Source organism: Silene latifolia, chromosome 4 (assembly GCF_048544455.1).
Source record: "Silene latifolia isolate original U9 population chromosome 4, ASM4854445v1, whole genome shotgun sequence".
In the NCBI taxonomy this organism is placed as follows: Eukaryota; Viridiplantae; Streptophyta; class Magnoliopsida; order Caryophyllales; family Caryophyllaceae; genus Silene; species Silene latifolia.
The window spans coordinates 44,738,358-44,745,472 of record NC_133529.1 but is presented as its reverse complement, the minus strand read 5'-3'; the positions used below and the strand labels follow the sequence as shown (position 1 = coordinate 44,745,472).

The 7,115-nt window shown below is 33.2% G+C and overlaps 1 protein-coding gene across 1 annotated transcript in view; it reads right to left on the bottom strand.

Moving 5' to 3' along the window:
- Window positions 1–3,931: 3,931 nt before the first annotated feature.
- Window positions 3,932–7,115, bottom strand: part of LOC141653477 (protein CHROMOSOME TRANSMISSION FIDELITY 7-like) — a 36,249-nt gene continuing 33,065 nt past the window's right edge. The window contains exon 9 of the transcript XR_012547419.1: window positions 3,932–4,196. The gene's annotated coding sequence lies outside the window, so the exon portion shown is untranslated. The remainder of the gene's footprint in view (window positions 4,197–7,115) is intronic.

Sequence of the window (7,115 nt, the reverse complement as noted above, 5' to 3'; positions counted from 1 at the left end):
TAATTATGCAACTAAATGCTCATGATTCTTTGTATATCTCGGTCAATATTATTGATATTGTTACCTATTCTTTAGACTTACTTTAGGATAACAGTCCCCTAATTCTAGGCATTAGTATACTGACTTGTATTATATATACATTGTATGCTTCTCTTTGTTAATCAATATAATACCATACTACTTCAAATAATTTACATCCTAGACATTCATATTCCCTAATATGCCACTTGTCGAAGTAGAGAATTCCTGGAGAGAAAGCCATAAGATTTGAGCAATGAACTAGCTCATCAGTGCGTCCTACCAGATTCCATCCTCAATTAATCAATAATCCAAGTAGTATAAACAAACATAATTTTATTTTCGAGGCAAGACTTCGACCCACACACATTCAATACCCGTATAACCCAAATAATAAATATATTTTGAAAACAAATTTTCACCCCCTCTCAAATGGAGGGAAGGACAGATGAGTTAATGTTTCCATTAAGGAATTTTAAGGAGGTCATATATGGCAGAGAGCCTGAGTGACGTTCAAGCAATAGATTTTCAGAACACATCTGATAAATTTTATACTGACCATAGAGTACATTGTCAGAACTCAGAACCCACAATGGGGTTTTGCTTAAATGCTTGACTATATCACCTCTTGGCTCTTGCTTTGAGCAATAAAGAAAGTCATAACGCCAGATAGTCAAATGCCCCTGTGAGAACGTAATTAAATACTACTCCATATCTCCGTTGAAGCCAATTCCATACGTTTCATCAAAATGCTCTTCCACATATATTGAACAATAAGTAATTGGCTTCAGCCAAGGTGTAATACTTACTAATCCGGTGTGGTAAAATACTCTCCCTAAAACACCTAATCAGTAAATTTGCCAATAATTCTCTCTCTCTCTCTCTAGATATGAGGTAAAATAAAAAGGCCAAGTTAATCTACAAAAGTAAAAAAAAAAAATAAGATTGCTAAAATAATGCAAGGGTTAAAGTTTATGGGAAATTGTTATACTGTACTGCAATGATGCTGTTCACCCACCACTCACCATGCTTTGAGATCACATTTTGCTCTGGTTAACCCTTAATACATCAAACCAAAAGATTCTCTTTCAGGAGTAGATTGCACTCCTTCATCCTAGGCATGCTATTCTCAATTGATTTTCACAAATTCTCATTGAAGACCTGACATATCCGTCACAAGCTTGTGACGGATACCACTTTACCTCACAATATACCCACTTTTTCTCTCAATGCAACACTATTCATGTGGTCCCCTTTCTCCACTAACCCATTTTGTTACCATTTTCTCTCACAAAATATCCACCACAAATGGTAACCCGTCACAAGGGAGACCAATTGATTGATTTTTGGTGCTCAAATCGGGTTGACTTTACTAATATTTCATGCCCCATTTATGCAATACTATAGACTATACTTTGTCATTATAGACGGAGATATCCGTCTATAGCTATAGACGGGCCAAATATTCACCCACTTTAAGCAAAACAGGCTAAATGTCACTACCTTAATGTCAAATGTCACCAGTACCATTTTCATGTGATAAACTACTAGTTGTAGCTTAGGAAATGACATATAATAATGTCCAAAGTCGAAATAAGCTTATCACGACCATCAAATTGGAATTATAAATTTAGGACAAAGGTCGTTCAATCGGTCTATACTGACAAAACAAAAAGCAGTCTAAATATATGGACATTGGCTTAGGCGATTAAACTTAGGGCTTACTTGGATTGAGAGTAAAAGGAGGGGAATGAATATCAATACTATATATTAAATCAAGAAATCAAGGGACTTCAATGTAATTAAAGAAAGTTATACAAATCTATATATATATATATATATATATATATATATATATATATATATATATATATATATATATATATATATATATATATAAGAGAGTTTTTTCGAAATGATTCTAGAGCGTCCACATCATCAAAAAATAATTTAGGAAAGTTTCATAAATAATATTTTCCACATAAAAAATAAAGTGGAGAATCTTTTAATTATTATAATATCTATATTTCCTATTTTATATTCATGATAAGTTTCTAATTTTTATATAAATACTTTGACATTTCATTTGGCAAAAAAATGTTGTTATAAAAATTATGAAAATAATATAATTATATTCGTGGTAAAAAAAATGCTTTCATTAGAGTATAGATTTCATAAGATTTGCACATACGAGTATTAAAGATGGTGTACTTCTTTTAATATGTTATATGTCTCACATTGAAAAATAATGTTAGTGTGGTGATTATAATACGTATAAATTATAGAATTGTCCCACATCGAAAGATTAACATAAGATGGGTGATCCTATGATTATAAATAGGAGTCATCATTGGAACCTATATACCAACCAAAAACTTTTTGAGTCTCTTAATTATTGTTTTGGAGAGCTCTTAAGAGTTTATATTATTATCTTCAGAGTATGATATATACATATTTTTTCTACATTATGTATTATATTCAAGTGATATTTTTAATCTTTATATAAAAACTTATACATCTCATTTGCCAAAAAAGTATTATAAAAAAACGTACGAATATTAATAAATATAACTCCCTCCATTTAATCCCAAATACAATATTTTCATTTACACACTTGCCAAGTCACAAATTACAATAAAAAATTTAAAAATTTGATATTCTCATTGTACTTTATAGGTGAATCAAATAAGATCCCACATGACCATATTTTGTCTTACATATTGCAAGGAATCGTAAAGATTCTATTGTGTAAAAAAGAAATGTTGTATTTGGTCTTGAATCGAGGGAGTATAGTATTTGCTCATTATTATTAACCCGGGTTAGATGTCGAATTATGTGCGAAAAAGGTGGTGTATTTCTAAGTATGTTATTTGTCCCACATTGAAAAATATGTTGGTTTGGTGAATATATTACGTATAAATAATAGAATTGTCCCACATCAAAAGTTTAGCACGCATAAGGTGGGTGATCATATGATTATAAATAGAATGCATCCTTAGAACCTAAATATCTACCCAAAACCTTCTGAGTTTCTTAGGCATTGTTTTGGAGACCTCTTAAGAGTTTATATCATTATCTCCACGATATGATATATATTTTTTATATTATGTCCAAGTGATGTTTATAATTTTTATATTAAAACTTATACATCCATTTCGGAAAAAAAAGCAACATAATTTTTTTTTTAAAATTAAATAATTAGATTCGTGGTAAATACATGTTAGCATTAGAATATAGCATCATATTATTTTCACATATTTTAATTACGATAAGAAGTTAAAAAAAAAAGTACTATACAAATATTAATAAATAGTATAGTATTTGCTTATTATTATTAAACAGGGTTAGATGTCGAATTAGGTGCGAAAAAGATGGTGTATTTCTAAGTATATTGTTTGTCCCACATTGAAAAATAATGTAGGTGTGGTAAATATACTACATATACACTACTACATTTAGATTCTATAGCAACACTTTGCTATTGTTGCATAATGTCATATAAATGTTGCAATAGAGTTTATGCAACACTTAATCAAGTGCTACATCAGGTCTTGTTGCATTAGGTCATTGCAACGCTTAATGCAACACTTTTTAATCTGAAGCAACACTTTTGAAAAGTGTTGCATTGGTCATGTTTATGCAACGCTTTTTCAATTGCAAAGGCAACATTTTTTATCTTCTAATGCAACATTTCTTATGTAAAAAAAGCAACACTTCCTGAACTAATGCAATACTTTTCATGTTGATAAGCAACACTTATATCAAATTAATGCAACATTTTTAACACAACACTCGTTACGTCCCAAAACAACACTTATAATAAACAAATGCAACACTAATTTATTCAAAAACAACACTTAATAAAGTGCAACGACATAAGGACTTGTAAGGCACGCAACAATTGTAATTCTCTCTAATTGTGCATTCAATTGATTCAGTCTCAAAAATATATGTCAATTACATTTCAAAAAAGGATCAAAAGTAGAACTTCGATCGCAAATGTTCAATTATTTAACTAAAACAAATATAACAAATGTTTAAATAGAACAAATAATAATTCTTAACGACTATTTGAAAGCTACTAATTATAAGTCTTCATTCTTGTATTGTGAGCATATATATGTTGCCAGCCGGACAAAAAATCAACCCGTCATCATTGTTAATACCTCAAATGCAACCTGTAGCATAAAAAATAGAACATTATTAGATTTGAGGATTCAAAGGCTCAATAGGCATAGATGATACGTCACACTTAATTATCACGAAATAATAAATAATGCATTAAAGAACAACTAATTAACAAGGATGTGCAGAAAATAGAGTACGTGATTGTACACAAGGTGTAGCCTATGTGAAACGTTTGAGTTTGATCTGCAAAGGTAGGCCTGTCCAGCCATAATAATCACACCAAAGACTCAGAGACCCTCTGTTCTCGATAGCCAGGCCATTTTTCTACCTTCACAGGATAAGCATACTAACCTGCCTTACTCTAATAATTCTGCATCATAAGTTCCAATCATAGCAGCCCTATTGACTACTCTATCTACCTACAGAATTTACTCTAACTACCTACTCGCCTCATGCTACTAATAAGGTTTATCAATGGTCCGAATGGTTCGGAGGTACACAAGCATGCACCAAAGATAGGTGACCAGGTACAACAATGCCTGGAATGGGTGGGTTAGTTGTGCTAAAAATCAGTTTATGGGATGACAATATGCACTAGAAGCTCTGAATACGAATGACAAATGACAAACTAATCAAGTATGACATGGATATTGAGGATAAATGCTACTTTTGTGGGCAAGCTGAGGAATGTATATATCACAAACATTCATTTTCTACAATTATGGGGTCTCTTATAGGAAGCATAAGCGGGACATAACTCATCACCATCGGGCATCGAGGCATGGATAAACAAAAGGGTACACTACATATCCTACACTATATCATATTCATAGCAAATGAGTAATGTTGGTAATAAATATTTATGAGAAGATTGATACATCCTAATGAAAGATGAAATTGATGAGATGAGTCACCTAAAGTAGGATGAAGAAGAGTTATCAGCAGCAGTGATACGGTCGTTATGTACCAAAAATAAATACCTAAATACAACTAACAGAAGCTAGCAGCAAGTAGGGTCGATCTCCACAGGGAGGCTATTTTGCTAATTATTTGTTTAACTCTGTCCGTCAGGATGTCACGAAAATGGGGGTTTAAGTGTGATTTTCTAAACTAATAAGAGTAAGGAAAAGAGAATAAGAGAAAGGGATTAAACAGATAGAGAAAAACAGCTAAGACAAACGGTTCACCATAATCATCCGGTCAAGTAATCTAGGTTTCAGGTCAATGCAAATACGGTCTAAGGGGTAACGAACGTCACCTTTCGGTCCTTAATTCACCCTAAAGCGTAAACAGCTTAACTTTCGCCCTCACTGCAATACTCTATTGTTCGCTACTAGTCTCGCCTCTTCCAACCTTTCGGTCCAGGTCGAGGATCACTAAGAATTATAGGTCTAATTGCGTCGACTCAATTAGAAAGATACAATTAACTGCAGCATTTAACCAACAAAGACAATACCAGCATTAACCCAATAAATCGATTACTCTCCCTTCATAAATATTGGATCCCCTATAGTCTTAGCAGAGGGGAATTAGCTACTCATAACCAACGAATTAACAATAACAAGAAATAGATAATTGGAATTCAACATTATAAAAGACTAATAAGAATTGAATTAAAGCAATTACAATAATTAATATAGGGAAGAAGGAATTAAAGCAATGAAAAGGATTAAAGGATTAAAGAGAAATAAAAATACCAATACAATCTGAAAAATAGAGAAATGAAGAACAAGCAGTCGTCCGTCCCCTCTACTGACTCCAGGGAATGAATGATTGCCTTAGGTCTAACTTTGTATCTCTTATATATTGAGAGATAATTATTATTAATCTAATTATAAGATAAAACTAAGATATAATCTAATTATTATCGACTAATATCTTCTCGCTGTAGCTAGTACTCGATCGACCATATGTCTACTCGATCGAGTACTTTCCAGCGCGCATTTCCTGCTTTGCGCACTGAACTTCAAACGGCTACCATTTCTTCGTTACTTGGGCAAACAGGGCGATTCTGGTGGCGTTGGAAAGCTAAGAGGACAAACTTTCATCTCCAATTGGAATCACCTGAATATATGTTGTAAAACTCGAGATATGGCTCTCCAAAGCAGGCACTAGCAATTTGAAGTTCTTCCTTTGCTCGCCTAGCTATCTTTCTTCTTTGCGCATCTCAAGACAACTACATTTCCGCTCCAAATTCACTCTTCCTCCAAATGCATGCTAAACAAACGGTAAAAGGCTTGATTTCACTACTTTCTGGTTCATTCCTGCAAATAAGACAAAACAAACCAAAGTAGCATATTCGGGGCATTTCGTAGCATAAACTACGATAAAAGCGTAGAAGTGCGTGCATGAAATAGGCTAAAAAGACTATATAAAATGCACGTATCAAATCTCCCCAAACCAAACCTTTACTCGTCCTCGAGTAAACTAAAATGCAACTAATGGAACGGAAGTGATAACTCAGAGCTAGCTTAACTTGTCTACTTGAACCAGTTTAATGCAAACTAAAATCAACAGTTACAGCTACAATGGTCATTACGCAAACGAATTATAAGATGTCCATAAATAAAGCTGACCTATCGACCTTGCAAGACTAACAAAATCGGACTCTCACGTGGTCACTCTTCTCTCATGAAGCAAAGGGTGAATAATATATGTAAAAGAGAGAAAGAGAAACAGTCACTCACCTAGACTGCGACCTACATAGCATGCATGCAACAAAAATGAAAGACAATTCAAGCACTAATGCACACACTCCAACCAATAATGTCTGTCACAGCCGAGGGCTTACAAATAATTTGGGAATAGTGAGGTTCAGGTGAGAAAGGCAAAACATGTTATGGAAATGTGGAGGTAAAAGCGTCAAGCTAGTTCCTAACAGGACCATATAAGACCGTCCGAATCTCAACTGACTGTAAAATAAACACAAGTGCCCTTCAATTGGCACAAAGCTCACTAAACTCAAACAC